We start from the raw sequence: 22,453 nt of genomic DNA on the forward strand, positions 1-22,453 counted from the left end.
AATTCTTTCTCCAAATTAGGGAAGTTTTCCTTTATTGTGTCATTGAATACATCCTTAAATCCAACTTCTCTTTCTGTGCCTTCTGGAAGCCTGTAACGCTTATATTTAGCCTTTTAATAGTGTCTGTTAATTCTTGAATATTTTTCTTAGCTTGACTCTGCTTTTTAATTTTTCCCCCATGGTTGAAGGAAATGTCTTCTAATTCTTTTTTTTTTTAAAGATTTATTATTTTTATTACAAAGTCAGATATACAGAGAGGAGAAGAGACAGACAGGAAGATCTTCCGTCCGATGATTCACTCCCCAAGTGAACGCAACGGGCCGGTGCGCGCCGATCCGATGCCGGGAACCAGGAACCTCTTCCGGGTCTCCCACGCGGGTGCAGGGTCCCAATGCATTGGGCCGTCCTCGACTGCTTTCCCAGGCCACAAGCAGGGAGCTGGATGGGAAGTGGAGCTGCCGGGATTAGAACCGGCGCCCACATGGGATCCCAGGTCGTTCAAGGCGAGGACCCCAGACGCTAGGCCACGCCGCCGGGCCTGAAGGAAATGTCTTCTAATTCTGAAATTCCTTCTGCTGCCTCACTCCTCACTCAATCTATTATTGAGGCTTTCCACTGAATTCTTAATTTGCTCCATTGTGTACCTTCATTTTTAATAATTTGGCTTGATTTTGTTTTGGTGTTGCTATTTCTTGGGGGACATATTGCTCAAATTGCTTGAACTCCTGTATGTGCCTCTTGTCATTGCTAAAAAACTTTGTAATGAGTTATTTTCTTTAAAGATTTATTTTATTGGAAAGTCAGATACACAGAGAGAAAAATGTTCTGCCACTGCTTCAGTCCCCAGGCTACAGCAATGGTCAGAGCTGAGCCCATTCAAAGCCATGTGCCAGGAGCTTCCTCCAGGTCTTCCACGTGAATGCAGGGTCCTACGCCATCCTCGACTGCTTTCCCAGGCCACAAGCAGGGCGCTGGATGGGAAGTGGAGCAACCAGGACACACACTGGTGCACTTATGGGATCCCAGTGCATGCAAGAATCTAGCCACTAGGCTACCACAGCAGGCCCTATACCAAGTTTTTAAATTCTCCATCTCTCATTTCCTCGATGTCTTTCTCAGTTAACTCTGAGGTTGCCAAAGGCTTTGCCCCTCGCAGGGGAGGCGTCAGTAATGTTTGTTGTGCTTCTGTCTCTTGTTTTACACTTTGTTACTGTTATGCTGGGTTGCAGATTCCTCTTCTTGGGGCTGGTTTCTAAGCTCTGTTGCCCACTGGTCTACAAGTAGGGTTTACTGATTGCATTCGGGGACTGCTTCTTCGTTTTCAGTGACTTGTGTCACTCCCTCCAGCAAGTTTCAGTCCTGGGTTCTTGTGCAAGGCTGCCACCAAGGTGTTTATAGCACCAGCTTCTGGCTTACTGCTTCCCCCCCTGTGATCTGTGCTGTGGCTGCACTGCTGCCTGCACAGCCTTTCTCCCACTCCTGCTTCAAGCAGCCCCTGGGATGAGCGAGATGCCAGCTGTCCTAAATCACTTGGTTGTTAGTGATGCTCGTGTTTGGAGCCTGCTGGCTACTAGGTCTGAAAGCCACCAGACCTATTTTGAGTGGGACCCATGGCATGTCAAGTTGGTATTATTTTCCCTGTGAGACCAGTACAATGTATTGAACCAAGAGTGAGTTTTCTCCTGGATTAGCCCCTGGGCAGCTCGCTCTTGCTCCTTCAGCCCTATAGGTTTTCCTCAGTACCCAACATGGAGGGGGTCTGTGCCTGCTGGCCATTAGGTCTGGAAGCCTTGTGGCCTATTTTGAGTGGAACCTGCAGAACACCAAGTCGGTACTGTTTTCCCTGTGGGAACAGCACAACGCATACAGCCAGAAATGAGGCTGCTCTTGTCTCAGTGCACGCACAGCACACTGTTATCCCTGTAGAGCCCACAGTCTTTTCCTCAGTAAGCGAATCAAGCAGACCAGTAGGCTATGCCTGGGTTCAGCTCTTGAGCTCTCACTGAACTCCCCTTTCCACCTGGCCGCTGGTGGAGCTCTGATAGCTGATCGCTGGCTGCTGCTGGGGCATCTGGTCACTGCTCCACTGTCTGTGCTGCTTCCCCATGTCCACAGATCTCCAAGTGTCCCTCTGCCATTGGCCTGTCCTCTCTTATTTCCCAGGAGAGCAGCCTCTCTGCTACACTTCGTTAATGATTGTCTGTTTAAATGTGTCATTACCCTGTCCCACCATCTTGGTTTTTTCCCACTGATATCCATTTCAATGGTCCTTTGCAGGAAGGATTCTCTAAAATGCCCACCCCCAGCAAGGAAGACCGCATGGGGATGGTCCAGAACGTTGGGATTGTGGCTGCAACAGCCCCATGGAAGCTGCACTGGCACCAGTAGGGGGCACTGGGCAGCAGCCTTACCTCAGATTCTGTTTCTCCATCTGTGAAATGAGATCTGCCAGCACCTTTTATCCAAGTCCTATTTCTCTTTGTGCTTGGTCCAAGTCTGCCTTCTCTGGGATTTGGGATGTGGGATGAGGTTGGAGGAGGAGAAGAGGGGGAGGACATAGTTACATTTCCTGGGGAACTATCCATATATGAACGTATACCAGTGAAACTGTAGGAATACATTTTCTGTTCAGATACAGAAATGCTGCATGCAGGTTGGGGGAGTTGGGCTGCTCCAATCCCTCAAGGACAAAGGTGCTATAAATAGAATACGGAGGATTTGAAAAAGCTCATGGAAGAATGAATCAATGTGATGTTGATTTTGGCGCAGGACAGTTTTGAAACCCATGCACAGTGTTTCTGCAACATGCATTTTTCATGCACCTTTTGAAGATGCCTTCATCTATCCTGGATGTAGAGAAGGTGCATGCATGCGGGCAGTACTCAGACGTCCTCAGATGCTCCCTGGGATGTGGGGCCGAGATCTTCATTTGCATCATTAGGGTCTGTGTTTGGCACAGGGAAGTATGAAGCAAGGCCATGGGGAGGGGTGAACCTGACCTAGTCAGATCAGCCTTCACAGGGGACAGGACTTGTCCTGAGCCGGAAGACAGTGATGACAAGAGGACCAGGAGGAGAGGGGAACTTACCTCTGTTAGTATGTGGGTGACCCCTCAGTTAATGTCCATCGTGGACGTTACAGCCTCCTGCCTGTGATCACCATGATCTGAGTGCTGCCACAGCCAGGGGATCTGCGGGGAGCACCGGCTCCAGAGGAGCACGCTGACGCCTGTGACTTTGGCCTTGTGAGAACACAAAGAACACGCTATGAAGCCTGCACGGTGACCTGCATGAGTGTTGCTTTAGCGATTAAGTCCGTGGTCTTCGTCTACGGCTTAAATAAGACAAAGTAAGGTCGGAAAAGGAAGCTGGGTATGAACATTACTGAGAGCTGACTGTGACATCCTGGGAGAAGTTACTTCTCCAAGCCTCAGTTTGCTGTATCTGCAAAACTGGGATAATAGCACTGAACAACAAGGGCTGCTGTAAAGATTAAGTGAAAGGTGTGTGTGGCAGTGCCTGTCAGATCTGTGGGATCTGTACCTGAGAGTGCAACCCAGCAGGGATGACAAGCCCTGGGTGGGGTTGGGGGGCAGTGCACCTGTACGGAACTTATCCTTTTGTAGACCATACAGTATGGCAATCTACATGCATTTGTACTGCGCCAGGTCTTCGTGTAGTCTAAAGATGATTTAAAGAGTTAAGGATCTGTGCCTGTGTTATCTGCAAATACCACCCAAGCATCGTGGGATTTTGGAGGTTGGGTGCAGGTGGGGGAGCAGTGGTTCTGGAATCAAGATTCCAGTGTTATTTTACCTGTGGTTATGATTGGGACAAAGAGGAGGGATGGGGCACTGCACACAATTATGCAAGGTTAAGGAGGGGGACACATAGGTTCCCAGGAGCCTCCTGTCCCCATCATGCTTGCTAGTTCACTTCTTCACCGGCTCCTACAAAGGATGTTGCCTTCACTTTACAACAGTGGATCCGGGCGCTTAGAGGATTTGCTGCAGGCACGTGGCTTGTGGCCCAGAGCCGAGACAGACCTCGTCCTCCTGCTGGATACGTTCATGCTGCCCCCAGAAGTTTTGGCTGAGCCCAGTGTCAATCCTGTCCTTTACCCCATCCCTGGGAAGCTATGTCTGGAGAACTTTCTAACAGCCTTGCTAACAATTCATCCTTATGCGGCAGAGACAGCCCCCGGCCAGTCTTGTGCTTAGGCTGGTGTGGGGAGGGGAACACGTCTCCCCTGCAGGTTACCTTCACCTTTGTCCCTGGCCCTGCAGATGCCTATCCTTGGCCCCTGGGTCCTCTGTGCACTTACCCCAACCCCCACTGCAGCCTCCTGTGCGGAAGCCATGGAGAAAGGCAGTGGTAGAACCAGGACTCAGGGCTGAGGCATCTGAAGATGAAGCAAATGCTTTGGTTCATGCCACCCACGTGGGAGACAGGCTGCTGGCTTTGGCCTAGACCACTCTCGGTCACTGTGGCCATTTATTTGGGGAGTAGGCCAGCAGATGGAGGCTCTGTCTGTCCCTCCTCCTTTCTCTGCTGCTCTACCTTTAAAATAAATATATTTTTAAAAAGAACTTAATTCTCATATTTTTCATATAGAAAGAAATTTAGAACATTTGAGTTTTTTTTATTCTAGGGAAAGCAAAGGCAAGCAAAGCTTGTTTGGGGTTCTGGGGGACACGATTGGGTATGGAGGGGTCTGCTGTGATCTGGGCACACATGCAGTTCTTGTGGGGCCAGTGGAGATTCAGCTTTAGCTGATTATCACCAAGGCCGAGTGCGGAGCTGGTCATGAAGGCGTCCATGGGCTTTTCCTAGAAAGCTAGAACGCAAACTTTTGAACATGAAATGTCTTTTTTTTTCTGTGTTGGCAAATTATTTTGATGCTTTTTGGAAAACACCGAGCCAGCCAAAGGAAATCTATGTGTGAGTCAGATCCACCCTGTCAGCTGCTGATGTATATTCTGGGCTCCTGAGTCAGATAGGCTCGCTCCTCCCGTGGATGCACAGGCTTGTGCATGGAGGACGCTGAGCCCAGCGAGTCTGCCCAGCTGTCTTGTTTGCACCTACAGACCTGCCATGAACACAGCCTGTCAATCCCCAGCACGGAGAAAAACAGGAGGTGTGGGCAGGGGAAGCTGCGAAGTCCCTGTGGGACAAATACCTATGCATGCTCTCCATTGCCATGGCCCTAGCAAGCCCATCCTGGCCTGTGGCCTTGTCCTTCCCTGCAAGTAGCTGTTGGGACCAGCTGTGTTCCTGAATTTGCACCCCTGGACCCTAAGCCTGCACTGCCTTCAAGCAAACTGCTGAGTGTAGCATTTGGTGGCGTCATGATACTTCTGTTCTACCGATGGCGGGAAGGCATCTCAGGGAAGAGGTTTCTCACTGCACTTGCCTCAGAGCATAGGGAAGCAGGTGCCTCGCACGTGGGCTTCTGGCTCAGGTGCAATGGCTACTATTAGCAGAGATGAGCATGCCATGTGGTGGCAGGGCTCAGAGGGCTGAGTGGAACTGACCTCAGATGTGGCTGTTGGAGGCTGTTGTGGCAGCTTCTATGGGGATCTGGAAATGAAGAGCTCCTTTCAGCCCCGTTGTAGGCAGGATGCCCAAGAAACGGAGCCCTTCCGTGTTCTGCCGTAGCTACAGTGGCTGATAGGGGCCAGAACTCAGAGCCAGGGGCTCGTGGACCCAGCAACAGGCTATGTCGGGGGGACACTTTATCACCCATTCACATTATCTGCACATGGTGTCCTCTGAGTGCCAAGCGACAGGCTGTACAGAAGGCAGCTTCGGGGAGATGGCCAGGAACTCTCAGGTGGCTGAGGGGCCCTCGCTGTACCGCCTTGCCCAGACACCCTCCTTCCCCGCCACCATCCCTAGGTCACAAGCTCCCAGACCTTCCTAATAAGGGCACCCTACTCCATTCTGAGATACCTCGGTCACTCCCAGGGGAGCCCTTGGATCTGGTCGCTTCGCCTGGACAAAGTTACTGCTGAGAATGAAATCAAGGTGGAGATGAGGACGCAGGAGAAGCGCGCTCCTCACTCGCTAGGCTGACCCTGCTTGGACTCAGCATGCTGGCCAGGACAAGCTCACCCACACAGTGTACCCACCATGCTCTCTGAGATCTGGAGTTTGCTTTAAGCTTGAACTACTACAGCAAGTTGCACTGACTTTTTTTTTTTTTTGCAAAACAACTCTAGATGTGAAGTGTGTGTGTGTGTGTGTGTGTGTGTGTGTGTGTGTGTGTGACACACATAGAGAACGAACTGCCTTGTACAGGTTATCTCATGACCATCTCAACAATGCTGAAGGTAAATATGATGTTTCTATCATACAGAAAATGAGGCTGAGACTCAGGAACTTGTCAAGGCTCCACGGCTTACGAGAGTCCAGCTTTGAACACTCCCTGGCCTGACCCAGAGCCCACATTCTCCTGTCCCCCTACTTCTCATCTCTCAGAGACCCGTGACCTTGGCTCTGAATCGTAACTCTGACTCTCCTGGCCAAGTATTATGTTTTCCCTTAACTGCCCACCCTGGGTCTCTTTCCTACATTGGTAATGGAGAGGTTGGCATCACGGTACATTGGGTTAACTCCCTGTTTGCGGTGTCAACATCCCATTTTGGAGTGCTAGTCCTGGCTACTCTGCTTCCAACTGAACTTCCTGCTAATGCACCTGGGAGGGCAGTGGAGGGGACTCCAGCACTTGGCCCCTCCCTCCCATGCAGGAGACTTGTACGTAGTTCCTGGATTCTGGCTTCAGAGCTGGATGTTGTGATTCTTTAGGGCTCTCTCTCTCTCTCTCTGTAATAAACAAGCAACTCTTAAAAACAGAGATGTAAGTACCTACAGGCATTAAAATATTAATGCCACATTTGTCATCCTCTCAGAAAAACTCTGTCCAACTAAATATATAATGTACTCAGCTCCTTAACTTGAATTGGTATGGATTATGAACAGTTATGTGTTTGGAAACAATACCAATATTAATATTACAGAGAATTATTATTAGGGAAGATCAACGTGTTTGCTTTTCTGTTGGGGTCCTTCTCAACTCTTTGGCTTGACTTGTGGAAATTCTAGTCTCTTAGTCCTGTTTTATGGTTAGACAGTTGGGGCGTACCCAAGGTCACACAAATGAAGTGAAATTGGCCCTAGGATATGGGTATGGGAGACACTGAAGCCCTGATTGCAGAGTTTCATGCAACACAGACACTGAAAGTTCTAACACGAGCCCTGGTCTCTGGCTGCACTACAAGGGGTGGGAGTGGCCAGTGCGAAAAGGAGCAGCAGAAGGGGTGGGCTCGGGGGCCTTTGGAGCCTTGGGCAACCCAGACCAGAAGGAGACAGAGATTGGCTGCAGGTTTGTACTGCGTCCTTTGAGGATTTTCCACTGCCAGGCTAGGGATGTAATAATGCCTCATTCATCATCTTCTGGTATCTGGAGAGGAACATGTGCCCTATTAGAAGTGCTGTGGACGAATCCCATGGTTACTTCATCGTTAAGGAAACAGAAATACTCAGTTCACCATGAAGACAAAAAGGCAGAGAGAGAGACAGTCTTTCATGGCATGAAAGATTTTTTTAGGGGGCCAGGGTTCAGTTCTGAAATGAAAGCAAAAACGCTGCGTGTCTTGTTTGGGAAATTCATTTCTTTGGAGAAAACATGGAGACAACAGCTTGTATTTAAAATTTCCACTTGGGCATAGCACAGTGAGTCCAATTATACTCAGCAATTTTATAAAGGGCCTACATTAGAACTAATTTGAGGTGTGGCCCACAGAGCTGAAAGGCTTAATCAGGTTTGAGTATCTTTCAAGTCATTTACCATTGTGTGGACTTCGTTACTGAGCAGGCCTGTGAGCGTGCTGAAGATGGAGTGATCTGCTGCTCTCCCAGTAAGTTTCTGGTCTCTTCCATCAGTTCACTTACCTAAGCTATGGCTGACTCTCTGCACACACTTCTGGTCTATTGCAGAAGTGCAGGAGCCTGTGTGCAAAGGGTGTCCATTTTACAATTTTGCCCATATTTACATTTGTCTGCCTGGTACTCTGCCTCTCTCCACCTGCCATCCCTCTGAAAATAAGCAACCCCATGATACTACATTTTCTCATTGTAAGCCCACACTGAATGTATTCTGCATTAAATAATAACGGGAGTTAATAATTAAATCAAAATGAAAAACCACTTGTTTCCTCTCTGCAGCCCAAGGGACAGACTTCCTGGGCTTGTGTCAATTTATCAGTGATGATTACAGAATATGAGAGACAGAAAGTGCAGAGAAAACAATAGCAAGAAAGCAGAGTACTGTGAACATGAATGCATTTACGCAGGAGCAAAAACGGTGGGAGGGTAAGAGAAGGTGAATAGACCAGTGGGAAGGAACAAGAGACACAGAGCCCAAGTGGCAAAACCCCCAGTAATCATGGCTGAACTCTACTGGGGTGCCCCAGTCACTGGTGTTACTGAGTGGTTTACATGGCTCCACTCATCTGAGAAAAGCTATGAGGTGGCACTGCTTTTCCATTTTGTAGATGAAGGCTAGGGGTCATGGAAAGTGAATAAATTACCACAGTACGGGTGAGTTGGTAATCTGGGTTTGAACCCAAGATAACCGCCCTAGGGTCCCACTCCAAAGGACCAAGGGCAAGAGAACACAGCAAGTGGATGCGATAGGAAGAATCAGGAACAGTTTGAGAATTAAACACAGAAGTTGAAAATGAAAGACCAAGTGAAAAAAACTGACTGGAGGTGGCATGAAGTGAGAACTGGGAGAAGAAAAGCGGAGATGGGAGAACCACTTAGGTCCCTGGTGAGATGGCTCAACTGGCTAATCCCCAAGCGCCAAGATTTCCTGTGGCCACCAGTTGTTGTACTGGCTGCTCTACTTCCCATCCAGCTGCCTGCTTATGGCCTGTAAAATCAGTTGAGGTCAACCCAAAGCTTTTGTACCCTGTACTCATGTGGGAGACCTGGAAGAAGCTCCTGATTCCTGGCTTCGAATTGGCTTCTCTCTGGTTATTGAGGCCATTTGGGGAGTGAACCAGTAGGTGAGAGATCTTTCTCTCTTTTTCTCTGTAAACCTGCTTTTCCAATAAAGCAAATAAATATTTTTAAAAGGGGGGGGGGGGAGGAAGAACCAGTTCATGGGAAATGCCTTGTGGTACACTTATGGTCACGCATTTGCCATTTCTTACCTTACTTGGCCTTTCTCAGACCACTTCAAGCAGGGGTGATGAGACCCATTTCTCAGAACCAACGTTCTGATAAACTGAGTGAGGTCATGATCTCAGAGCAAACAGATCTACCAGCCACTACAGAACGCAGCTTGGAGTTCAGCTTAGAGAACAGCTGAATGGAGAAATGTCACATCAGTGTGCCAGAAAAGTCAGTGAGGATACCAGTCTGCCACAGGTTGATTACAAGCTCCATGCAATTCCCTAGCAAGATATTACAATCATTTTTGTAGATATTGATAACATCATTTTCAGATGTACTTAGAAAGGCAAAGTAGCTGGCATAGGTAAGACAATTTTGAAAAAGAATCATTCTGCCTAATTTTTCGACCTTTACATAGTCACAGAAATAAGGACCGTGTGCCATAGGTGCATGGATGGACAGAGAACAGAGAATCCCCAAGTTGGCCTTCACACCTGCACACAAATGATTTTTAACAAAAGTACATTTTAAAAATTCAACAAACAGTGCTAGAGAAAAGGGACACCCATAGGCAAGGAAACAGAAAAGGAAACACAAGCATCAACTTTGACCCAAGTCTCAGCTTTTATACAAAAATGAACTCAGAATGGATCGTGACTTTCAATGTAGAAGACGAAACTTAAAAACTAAATAAAATAAAAATATAGGGGGAAGCGTCTCCAGATCTAGGGCAGGTGAAGAGTTCAGATGTATAAAGACGTTGCCAAAGGAAACCAAAAGAGCAAAGCAAATGCGATCAGGAGATGGGCAAAAGACACTTTGCCAAAGAGAATAAGTGAATGATATGCAAGCGTGTAGAGAGCTGCTCAACACCACGAGCCACTCGCAAAGGGAAAAGACTCACAGCACGCACACCTCCCAGAGCAGTTCAAATGGAAACAAAAACGGTGATCGCACCAAGCAATGGCAAGGCGGCAGAGCAGCCGAGTCAGACGGCATCAGCGGGGATGTGAAACACAGCACATCGGAGGACACTTCGGCAGCTTTACACACACACACACACACACACACACTGTCTGAACTACCTTAGGACTCAACAATTGCATTTCTGGGCATATAGCCTAAAGACATGAAAACTTCTGTTCACAGAAAACACAATACTCAAAGACTTGTATTCGTCACAGCCTTGGACTGCAGACCACCCAGATGCCTGTCAGGGGTGGACGAATGCATCAACACTCACATCGTGGACCGCTGCTTCAAACCCTACCACCACACATTTGCTTTGTGGATCTCACGGGGATTGTGCTGAATGAAAACCTCAGTCCCAGGCGACTACAGAGAGCGTGATTTTGTTTATATAGCATTCTTAAGATGACTCAGAAGTGCAGAAATGGAGAGCATGGTCTCAGGACTGGCCGAGGGAGTGGTGGCGGGGCAGGGAGTAGGGGCAGCCACGGAAGGGGAGGCTCAGGATGCTCACTGCCAGCTGCTCACCCATGGCGATGGTGTGCCGTAGTTTTGCACGAGGCTACCACTGAGGGAGAAATCAGGCAAAGAGCATGGTCAGTCTCTGTAGGATTTCTTGTGCTGTATGTGAGTCAACCATGACATCATAATAAAAAGCTTTTTAATAAAGAGAATCAGAGAATGAGCTCCATGGTCTGAGACAAAGTCGCACAGGAGGTCACTGAATGGGTGAGCAAAGGACAAAACTGGAAGGGACAAGGAACCAAACTGGCAAAGAAAGAGGCCAGAAGAGGGAACAATTGCACCGAGTGCGGGTTCAGAGACAAGGAAAAGGCCTCCTGCGAGGCCGGCTCCCAGCACCACCCTCGCTGTTCATCTGCATCTTAACTTGTGTTTCCCACTCTCCAAGCCATGCCCAGGCCTCCTCCACCCCTCACCAGCCCCACTGAGTAAATTTTGCAGGCCCCACTTGCCTGGGCAGCTCTCCATTGTGGCACCTACTGCTGAGGTAGGCACAAGGTCACCAGCAGGTCTGCCACCCTACAAGGGCAGGCAGCCATGATGTGTGAATGACATCATTTTCTGTCTCAGGTGCCTGAACAAGGGCTGGCCTGCGACATAGCCTCCACATCCATTTTCCAAAGAGTACCAGTGAGTCTGAAATCAGCTGGCTTGCACGCAGAATGTCTCCCCGACTAGGCTGTAAGCACCGCTTGCCCAGCAGTACCATCTTGGCCGGGATAGGGGACAAGACACAGGTACAACCCCAGGCTTCATCCGTGATCCACTTGTTCCTCCCCCCTCCTTTCTGAGCAGGAAGCAACACTGTAGAATGCTGGCCTTGGGGCCTCCAGTGCAAGGCTGGGAGCCCAAAATAGGATCGCACGGGGTGGCAGCTCACCCAGCCCACACAGCAGGCAGGAGATGGCCAGGGGACCAGGGCCTTCATCTCAGCCCCCCTGCCGGTTGCCCTTCCCCACTGCCCACCACAGTGCCTGATCTCTGGTATCCAGGAAGTGCTGTTGCCACCAGCCACCTGCTCAGATGGTCCCTGACCTTTGCCCCCAGTCTGCTCTAGCCTGGAAAGATAATGGAACTTAGCATTTAAGGCTCAGCCAGCATCTCCAGGGTCATATGCTGGCTGTTTGGCTTTGACATTTAGCTTAACACTACTCTTGACGACAGTTACTGTCATCCAGGGGTGCTGGAGACCAGAATAGCTCCCTTATCTGAATGTCAAGGTGGCAGGGACACGAGACACAGGGAGGCCAGCCCTGACAAGGCCTGGCTTCAGGCTTCAGGCATCACTCAGCTTCTTCTTGAAATAACTTTAGAGAAAGGCATTCTACAAGTCTCTGAGCAACCAATGTAGCCAGGCATTTTTATTCAAATGCCTCTGTGTAATACTTTGTGTTTGAACTCTCAATCTTCCTGTACTTAGAAACACACACAAACACACTCACAGAAAAATGCCTCCATCGCTGACAACCAATGTCTAAGGAGCCCTCTCACTATCATTTCTCTCCTACAAACACTGGCCGTGTTCACGGGCCTGCTGCAGCTCACACACACGGAACACCTCATCTAACAATGGTTCCCTCGAATGAGCCAGTGGGGTCTTGAGCCCTCTGCTGCTGCTTCTTTGTCCTGCCACTGTGTCCCTACTGTCTGAACCCCAACTTGAACAGTCAATCAGCAAGCGGCTTAGAAAATATAAGCTTTGTTAACATTTCCCTAAGCAGGAAATATAACCTTGCCTTCACAGTCACATTGCAAGGTTTGTAAAACTGATTCTCCTCTATACACGCTAGATGATTTGTTGCACTGACCAGATTTAAATCTAATAATAATGATGAAATCAGAAGTGGAGGCACTTTGCAAGCACCTGAACACCCAGCGCCCGGTGCCTAGGTGGTTGTAAATTTGGCCTCTGAAGACACAGTGAATTGGGTCTTGTTGGGAGAGAAGGTGCCTGGCAGATACCACCTCCGTGACTTCTTCCCTGAATGGGGTTAGCTTCATCCCAGATGACTAAAGCAACCCTCAGTCTCCTCGCTTCCCCGGGCAAAAAAGCTCACTGTGGCACTTGCAGAAAGCCCAGTGAATCCTGCCTTGCAGTGTGCACCCGGGGCACTGAGGCTGGTCACAGAGGCAGGAGTGCCACAGTGCTCAGGCTGACTGGGGAACCCTGTTGGGAAATCCTGGAGACAGCTGCCCTCACCCCAGGGGAGAAGCTTGGCTTTGGGGACTTCTAAGAGTTCCTCCCCTTCATCCTTCCTCCAGGAGACCCTGCTTGCTGGCTGGAGCCCACCCACCTGCCATGGGCTGTACTGTGGGCCTGCTACCAGAGCAAGAGGCTCAGCCAGTGGTTTATGGCAGCTTTCCTGAAGGTCCCACAGACTAGGGCCATCCTGTTGGGGGCCAGGCTCTGAGATCCTCCGGCTTTTCAGGGTGGAAGAAGTACACACAGGCCCTGTGGGACTCTTGTGGGGGTTCTGCCTTCTGCCTGAGAGCACCTGTGCAGGAGGGGACTGCTGCAGTCCCAGCCCCGCTGGCCCAGGTTGGCATGCCAGAGCGAGGCCAGGCGTCCCTGCTCTCGCCAACCCCCACACCACTTGTCCCGCTTCTGGGGAGCCTGGGCCCCATTCAGCTCACTGCTGGCATCTGCACCCGGATGGGAGGAAGAAGCAGGCATCTGGCCCAGGTTCTTGCATGGCAGGGGGAAGACCCTAAAAGTCAGAGGAGCAAGGCTTTAGAAGGTAACAATGCTGCCACGTAGCATTAAGAACTTAGCCTTTTGTTATTTTATGTATATTATGTTATATGTTGTGTATAAACTAAAACTGAATTGACAATGAGGTGATCACAGAAGATGGTTAAGAAATTGCAGTTGTTTTTAACATACTGGTTACTCAATACTATAACTATTAGTTACACAACGAAGTTAATTGTTGCTGAGGGTACGTTGGAGCCTTTAATTGATCAGGTTGATAATCTGATGGTTCTGCCCTCGGACCGGACAGGGTCTCCTCAGGAAGCTGAGGAACTAGACTGGACTATAAGATGTTGGACTCTGTGTTTAGTTTATGCTTGCAAAGAGGGACTCTCAACTGTACTTGATCAGTGGATATGCAACAAGGTGGAATATTCCACATGGGGGGAGGGTGGGGGGGTGGGGTGATTCCCAGTTCCAACGAAACTGTACCACATAATACAATGTAATCAATGAATAAAAAAAAAAAAGAACTTAGCCTTCAACAAGAAGAAATGGAGAATTAGGAAACAATTATTTCACCTACTTTTCTCTAACCTTCAATCTTTCCCACCCTGGTCAACCATGTAATCAGCATCAAAAAATAAAAACACATTTCATAATAATAAAAAAAGAACTTAGCCTTCATCTCCTCTACAGCACAGAACGTAACTCTGCCTCACAGGACTGGGTAAACCCAGATATGTGCAGCCTGCACATGGCTCTGTGAGAACCACCTCTCTCTCTGTGTGTCTCTCTCTCCATCTCCTCTCCCGTCCTCCCTCCACCCACGGCAAGTGCTTTGCATATCAGACAGCCCTATAGCCTTGTAGCTTTTCCTAAAAGGAAGGCACATTTGGAAATGTGACTCAGCCTGCAGCTCTGGTTTATAGGTCAGCCACACAGCATCTCTGAGCACTGCCGGGCCTTACCTGTGGAGTGAGGGTGGACATTTATGCTTCCTGGCAAGCATGGGTAGACAGCAAAACTGTTGGCAAACATGCACACCCCTGGCCATCTGCTCCAACCTCTGTAGAGAAGGGCTCCTCTGCCTGCAGGGGCCGGGCTGGCCTCATCAGCCCAGGTGCTTCCCAGAAGCCCTGGAACATTGAGGATCAGACCTGGCCCCGAGGCCAGCCCATGACCTAGGGTGACGGCAGAGGTGGCAGGGACAGACCCTGTGTCCATGGCGGCATCCACAGCTCAAGGGAGACAGGGATGCAGACGGTTCTCCCTGCTCAGTCCCCTAGTCCCTGCCTGGACACTCTGAAAGATTTCAGTTTAGCCCGATTTAAACAGAAAGGGAAAGGAAGCCCCGGACGGGAGGCTGGGGTGCGTTGATGCCCCTAGCCTGTCCCTCTAAGCCTGGACCTGCAGGTTCAACCAAAGGGACTATTACTCACCCCTACGACCCCCTGCGACGGTCCTGGCTCACCTCCCCCACTGCCTGAGTTGGAGACCTCTGGGCCAGCACCTGAAGCAAGCGGCCAACAGCCTCCCGCGGTGCTGAGCTCGCCAAGCCCTGAGCAGCTGCAGGAAACGGACGGCCACCACATGTTTACTGGCGCAACTTTAGAGCTGGCTCAAGCCTTTGCCTTCTCCCCGCGCCCCGCGGGGGGATCAGGGGGCGAGGTCCGCGCCTGGTGCAGCCCTGGGGCACCGGGCGAGGAACGCAGATACTTACTGGCAGGGATGGGAGCTCCGTGTCTCGCCGGTGCGAACTTCAGAAAGGGACGCTCAGGGCGAACGAGGGAACTCCCTGGCCCTGGCCATGCCTGGCGAAGTGGCCGTTGCCTAGGGCTGCTCCTGGCTCTGGAGTCCAGCGGGCAGACGCAGCTGAGCCATCCTGTGCCCTCACTGGCAGCCCGTCACTCCCTTTCTTAGAAAGAACAGTCAGAGGCGAGCTGGCTCCCTCCGGCGCTCGCTCGCTCTCTCTCTCTCTCTCTCTCTCTCTCTCGCTCTCGCTCTCGCTCTCTCTCTCTCTCTCTCTCTCTCTCTCTCTCTCTCTCTCCTTCCTCTCTCCTCTCTAGCTCTCCCTCTCCACCTCCCTTCTCTCTCCCTGGGCAAACGAATCTCTGGATAACACCAAGATTTAAAGGGCCCGGCAACGGGCGCCGGCGGCGGGTGGAGTCGGGGGTGGGGTCGATGCAGGGACTCCCTGGGACCTGGAAAGCCTTCAGTTGCAAAGCAGTCGGAGGGAGGAAGAAGGCAGAGCGAGGTGGGGAGCAGGCAGGCAGAGCTCCACTCTCAGCCCCGCTGTCCACTCTGCCTCCTTCCTCCAGTCTTGTACTCCACCTCCCTGCTCCGCTGGCCGGGCTGCTGGTGTTGGCAGCAAGCGCAGATGGGGCGCAGGACTGGTGTGTGTGTGTGTGTTCCGTGTGTGCCTGTGCGTGCCCATACATGCATGAGTGTCCAGACACATGTTCCATGTGTGGACATACATATGTGCTCCATGTGTACCCAGTGTGTTTCTGTGCATGTGTGTCCCATGTGTTCTACGTGTTCACACGTGTGAGTGCCCTCCACGTGTGCCAGCATCCCATGCATGTGCGAGTGCTCTGTGCATGTATGTATACATGTCACTGTAGTGAAAGTGTGCATGTTCTCAGTATGTGTGGTGGAGCAAACAGAAAGAAGCGTGAAACTCCAACTGTGGAACTCTTGGCTCAGCCCCTGCGCAGAGCTCTGAGGTCCTGGAGGGCATGAGGAGATGGACCCAGCAGGTGGAGGCAGTCCTTCAGGGAGCTCTGGGAATCACCATCTGGGCATTGCCTCTGCACCCTGACAGGCTGGGCTGAAGGGCCAGGGACCTGACCCGCCAGCTGCAAAGCCCAGAAGACAAATGTGCCTTGCCCAGGCTCTCGGTTCACCCAATGAGCTCTCCATTGGAAGACAGGAACAGCCTAAGGCATAGGTGGCTGAGCCCGTACCCCAGCCTGGGCACAGCTGCCTCCCGCGCCCACCCTGGGCACAGCTGCCTCCCGCGCCCACCCCGCATCTCCCACCACCGCAGACTGTCTCAGCCTCCCTCCCTTCTGTCTTGCCTTGGGGAAAGGAAGACTCCTGGCCCGATCATCTTTAATTGATCATCTTTAATTGGTGTGTCAGGATACTGCAGGCACTGCCTGGCATTGGGACCCCCCAACAGCCTGGGCTGGGCTGGAGGGGGCACAGGGGTCTCTGGCCTTTTCTGCAGATGCTGTGACCTCTGACTCTTTTGTCTGTGACACAGCCTTGGGGCTCTACCCCCAGCTGCCAGGCCTTGACATTCCTCCCCTTGCTGGAGTAGACACACCTTGAAGTGTGTGGTGCCCCAGTACCTTGCACTTGGAGAACACTGATCAGGGAAGCTGGTTTATTAGATTACAGGAGTGCTTGTACCCGAAACAGGAGAACACCAACTCTGTCTGCGTTGCTCAGGTCAGCACCCACTGGCACCACCCCCGTGGCCCAGTGCCTGGAGCAGTCCTGTGTGCCTCCCTTCCCCCTGTGCAGAGCAGCTGAGGACTTGGCATGGCTGCCATTGGCCCCTTGCGGGGCCTGAGCCCGTCTCAGTGCTCACCTATAGCGTGGTGGTGGATCTTATGGCTTCATGCCACGAGGAGCAAACTCCTAATGCCTTCGTTTCCTAGTTCTTGGGAGAAGGCCTAGTTGTGAAGGGCTCAGAGCCTGCACACCCTCAGCAGTTGCTGAGCACCGAGAAGGTGCTCTGTCCCAGGGTAGCCATGACCTTGGCATTACCTGTAAGGGGGCGGTAGTCTTCCTTCTGCTGCAGTTGGGATAGTCTAGCTAACCTTAAAGCAGGATGTGGCGTGATCTAGGAAATTCTGTTTTGAAACCCTCTCTCAGGGATGTGACCTGGGCCCTCAGGATGGAGACCATGTGTGACCCTGAGCTTGGCCTGAAAAGGGGTGCTCTGGGGCTGATTGTTGAGAGCTGGGGGAGCTTTCCTTTCCATGGTCGAGTCTCCCAAAAAAGACAGCTGGCCCGGGATGGCAGATACAATTGAAGACTACACAGGGAGGTTTGGAAGGTGCTAGGTGTGCCTTGCGTGGTCTGCAAATGCATGAGCCTGTGCTGGGAAGACTTCTGCATGTCGATGCGTTAATTAAAGTGCCACTGTCGCCTCTGTGCCCTTCCATCAGCCTTTCTTACCTTCTTCCAGCAAGCAGACCATGCATTCACAATTGAAGTTTTCTCTTTAGAATATGACACTTACAGGAAATTAATTTTTCTCCTATTTATAGAAATTCTATTTGCATTTATGAGACTGGTAATGTCTCATAAATATTTCCTACCAGATAAAATATTAATTGAAAGAGTTTGTCGAGTTATACTTTGAAATCCTAACTAAATCTTTTCTAGGACAAATATTTTAAATACTTTTTTCATGTCAGGAGAACTTATATGTTGCTCAGGTATGGTAATGAGCTCATCTATAAGCAGCACAGATCTATTAACTAATGAAATATTGTTTTGCAATACTTAATGAATAATCATGCAGCTGCCCCATAGTTTAAAAAGCAAAGCAAAACAAAACAAAGCAAAACATTTCCAATACTGTTGACTTCATCCCAGATCACATCTTCTTCCCTTAAGGGAAGCAACAGCTTGAGCTGAGTGTTTGTGTGTTCCATGGTGTCTCCTGTTAAAACCACACACACATCATATACCACATAGCACATGCTGATAACACACACCACACAGACACACCTGCCATGCACATCAAACATCCACACAAGAGACTCATGCATGCCTCATACATGTACCACAGACATCACATACCACACACATGCATATCACACGTTCTATACATGCATGATGCACTTACATCATATATGCATCCTATCCATGGTCTACATACACCAAATAATACACATGCTATACACACATACAAGCACACATCACACACAATTACACATGAACGCATTACACACATGCATGTACACAGGCACACACAGCATACACATATGTTATACCATGATACACGTGTGTACCATATATAAACCACATACATCACCACAACATATGCACACACGGAGACATCACACACACACCACACATACCACACCTTTTCAGTTTGTGGATATACATCACATAGATCCCCCCACCAACTGTTTCAATTTCTACAATTTCAGCTTTCTGCGATCCATATGGCTTGAAAATCTTACATGGAGAGGCTCCAGAGGTAAACAACTTGTCAGTTTTAAATTGCCTGCTGTTCTGACAAAATGGTGGCGTATGGACCAGCAGAGTCACGTTTTATATGCTACACAGCTGTTAGTGCTTTAAAAAAATTTTTTAAAGTTAGTTCCAAAAATATTTTTATTTATTTATTTATTTGAAAGAGCTATGGGTGGGGGTAGGGGCGCAGAGAAAGAGAGAGATCTTTTGTCTGCTGGTTCACTCCCCAGTTGGCTGCACTGACTGGGTCTGGGCCAGCCTGAAGACAGGAGCCAGAAGCTTCTTCTGGGTCACAACATGGGCACAGGAACCAGATCTCTCAAGCCATCTTCAGAGCATCCCCAGGAGCACCAGCAGGGAGCTGGATCGGAGGTGGAGCAGCAGATTTTCAAAGCAATATCCACATGGGATGCAAGCATTGCAGATGGTGGCTTTACCCCCTAAGCCACAGTGCTGGCCCTACCAGCCAGTCTCTGAGTGACAGCTTTGGTTCCCAGATCAACTGCTGCAGTGTTGCTCAAGTTCAAGTAACCTTTGTTTTTGCTTTTTTTTTTATTTTAACTTAATAATGACATCACAGTGCAGCACTACGCAGACTGGAGATTCGTGCAATCTAAAGAGAATCAGCATAACTTCTTCTGTGTAAGAAACAGAACGTCTTCTACCTCATCAGCACGGAGAAACTATTCCATGCCAAGGCGGCTAGGGTCCGCGCAGAGAGCAAGTGTCCCACGAACATGTGAACAAGGGAAAATCTGGGCAGTTTTCCTGCCGCACCCCTCGAGATAGAATTTGCACCTGCCACACGCCATGAGTGGCTGGTAAAACTGGATGACACACCCAACTGCTGTGTGACTGTGCCACATGGAGGTGTCCCTGCCGCGGGCCACTGGCAGCCACTGGGGTCTTGGACACTACGCTCTGTGAGAAGCGCTTTTGTGTGCACAGACTCTTGTACGAGGCTTGCAGTACGTGGGCGGGTGGCTTTGGTTACTGGGGGGACTGCAAAGTGCTGGGCCAAGGTCCGGTCATGATTTTCCTAACAGCTTCAAGGTCACCAGCTCTCAGACAAGGACGCAGTCAGTGAATGTCTTCTCTGTAGCAACTTATGAACCATGCATTGCAGAGCTGGGCTCAGAACCCAGCTGATCCCAAAACAATATCCACGGAGACCGCTAAATTGTGTTCCCCACTAGTGTCCCAGCCCCCAGGACCTAGGAAGGTGACCACATCTGGAGACAAGGCCTGTGAATGGGGTGACTTCCTCAAAGGGAGCCCTGATCTGCTAGGATGTAAGTCTTTATAAGAGGAGATGTGGACAGGCAAAGTCAGCAGAGCTGTGCAGGCACAGAGACAGCCCCGGGAAGACACAGGGACAAGAGTGCTGGCTGCATGTCAAGCAGAGAGGCCCATGGGACCAGGGAAACTTGCTGGGACCTTGGTCCTGGGCTGCCAGGCTCCAAAGCTGTGAAAACAAACAAAACAAAACAAAACAAAACAAACAAAACAAAACAAAGCAACAAAACACTGCTGTGGTTTACACTGCCTGTTCTGTGTTTCACTTACTAAGCCCGAGCACACTCCTACTCCAACCATGTCACACCTCCGTCTCTCTGCAGGGCCCATGTCTCAACCTACAGAATCCGGACTTGACTCTGCAGGTGGCAAGTCACCGTGGAAGATTTTTGAATTGGGAAGAATTATGAAAGTCACTGAAACAATTTCCTTCGGGGTGGGTTGGGCTTGATTCATTCCTTTCAATGAACAGTTGCGTAGCATCCCTTTGGTGATGTTTATGATGGCACGGACTGTATTTTCCTTGTTCGCTTCTGAGAACCACCTGCTGCCAGTGCCAAGCACAGCATCTGGTACCTAACAGATGATCAACAAATACATGTCAAACAACAGTAAGGATGGGGGCTTGGTTCTGGGATAGACAAAATGGCCAAAAAGAGCCACCACCTTCGCAGAACTCACAAGCCGGGGAGGATGGTAGTGGGCGGAGAATTAGCGCCACAAAGTTGATGTAAGTGGGGCAGAGCCATGCCTTATTGCACTGTGCTGTGCAACAGAACTTCTGCAAGGAAGGAATCTAAGGGCTGGCATTGTGGCACAGCACAGTAAGCCGTAACTCGTGGTGTCTTGCATGGCTAGCATCACACATCAGGGTGTCGGTTCAAGTCCTGGCTGCTGTGCTTCCCCTTCAGCTCCTAGCTAATGTGCCTGCGAAAGCAGTGGAGGGTGACACAGGTTCCAGAGGCCCTGCACATATGTGGAGACCAGAATGGAGTTTCAGGCTCTGGCTTACTCCCAGTCTTGGCTATCACAACCATTTGGGGAGCAACCCAGCAGATGCAATCTCTCCCTCTGTCATTCTTCCTTTTGAATACATAAACATTTTTTTTTAAAAAGTATTTATTTTTATTGGAAAGGCAGATATACAGAGAGGAGAGAAAGAGAGGAAGATCTTCCGTCCGATGGTTCACTTCCCAAGTGGCTGCAACGGCTGGAGCTGAGCCAATCTGAAGCCAGGAGCCAGGAGCTCTTCCGGGGCTCCTACGCGGGTGCAGGGTCCCAAGGCTTTGCGCTGTCCTTGACTGCTTTCCCAGGCCACAAGCAGGGAGCTGGATGCGAAGCTGGGACGCCGGGATTAGAATCAATGCCCATATGGGCTCTGGGCGTGTTCAAGGCAAGGACTTTAACCGCTATGCTATTGCGCCGTGCCCATATGCAAATCTTTAAAAAGAAATACTCCTATAATATTCTGGATAATGTGGCTTTTGAGCATGTGAAAAGTGATTTCTGTAAGAACCATCATTTAAAATTGTGTGTAAGTTTTAATGAAGCCGGCCGCATGGCCGCTGGCTTCCATATTTGCAGGACAAGGCACTGTGGGAAAGGGGCTGCCTTTGAGGTGGGTGTGAAAGAACCTCAGGACACCAGCCCCGTCCAGCAACGTCAGCGCCACCTGCTGGGTGTGACAGGACGGGTCGCCTCTCACAGAAGAAGAGCAATGAAACGTGCTGGTTCGGAGCTGAGTCGCCAGGGGACCCAGGTGTTCCCTCTGCTTCTAGCCATGAGGCCACAGGTGCTGGCGCCTGGGGATCTGCTTGTCTCCCCTCTGTGCCATCTACAAGTTCCTTGATGGTGGAGTTCTTGTGTGCTGGAATCCTGGCATCCCCAGTGATCGAGGACAGCAGCGAGGGACCTCAGGGGGAGGACTGGATGGGGGAGCTGCAAGTGCTCCTGGTACCCACAGGCTGCTGGGGTGCAGAGCTACTCGTGGCAGAACTGGGCGTGTTGAGTCAGGAGGTCGGGGGGAGGAGTGCAGATTTTGGAACGTCCTCTGCAGGAAAGAGGAGACTGAAGCTGTGACCGTGTGGGTGGGTATCTGGGGGGGAGGAGGAGGATGGTCAGGGCAGGGTGGTAGCACCGTGTGGACTGGAAGAATGGCAAGAAAGCAGAGTGGTTAGCACACCAGACTTGCTCAGTAAGGATGTGTCTGTCCAGGCAGACTTGTCTTAGAAAGCCCGGGGCTCAGCCGTAGCAGCGGGCAAGGCGGGGGAATCACAGCTCCATGTCAAGGTTAGCAGAGCCCGGGAAAGCAACCAGCCACTTGCGACCAGACTCCTGTGGTATTCTTGGAGCTCTGCAGCTGTATCAAATTCAACTCTGTCCATCTCAACCAGGAAAACAGATGCGTGCTGGGAAAACAGCCTACTTGGCCACGGCTGGACTTTGCCTGCCTGCTACCAGTGGGTCACCTTCCCACTTCCTAAAGGGTACCCCAAGTTGGCTAACAGACGAGTTTCATGGAGTTCCGACCACAGGCTCAGTGGTGGTTCTGGCTTCCTGTTCCTCAATCTCG

General features: G+C 50.4%; 1 protein-coding gene across 2 annotated transcripts in view; it reads right to left on the reverse strand.

Moving 5' to 3' along the window:
• KCNJ5 (potassium inwardly rectifying channel subfamily J member 5) overlaps nucleotides 1–15,346 on the reverse strand; it is a 253,758-nt gene extending 238,412 nt beyond the window's left edge. For both annotated transcript variants that reach the window (XR_009245370.1, XM_058664115.1), the window contains exon 1: nucleotides 15,086–15,346. The gene's annotated coding sequence lies outside the window, so the exon portion shown is untranslated. The remainder of the gene's footprint in view (nucleotides 1–15,085) is intronic.
• Between the last annotated feature and the right edge of the window lie 7,107 nt (nucleotides 15,347–22,453).

Source organism: Ochotona princeps, chromosome 4, assembly GCF_030435755.1.
Source record: "Ochotona princeps isolate mOchPri1 chromosome 4, mOchPri1.hap1, whole genome shotgun sequence".
In the NCBI taxonomy this organism is placed as follows: domain Eukaryota; kingdom Metazoa; phylum Chordata; class Mammalia; order Lagomorpha; family Ochotonidae; genus Ochotona; species Ochotona princeps.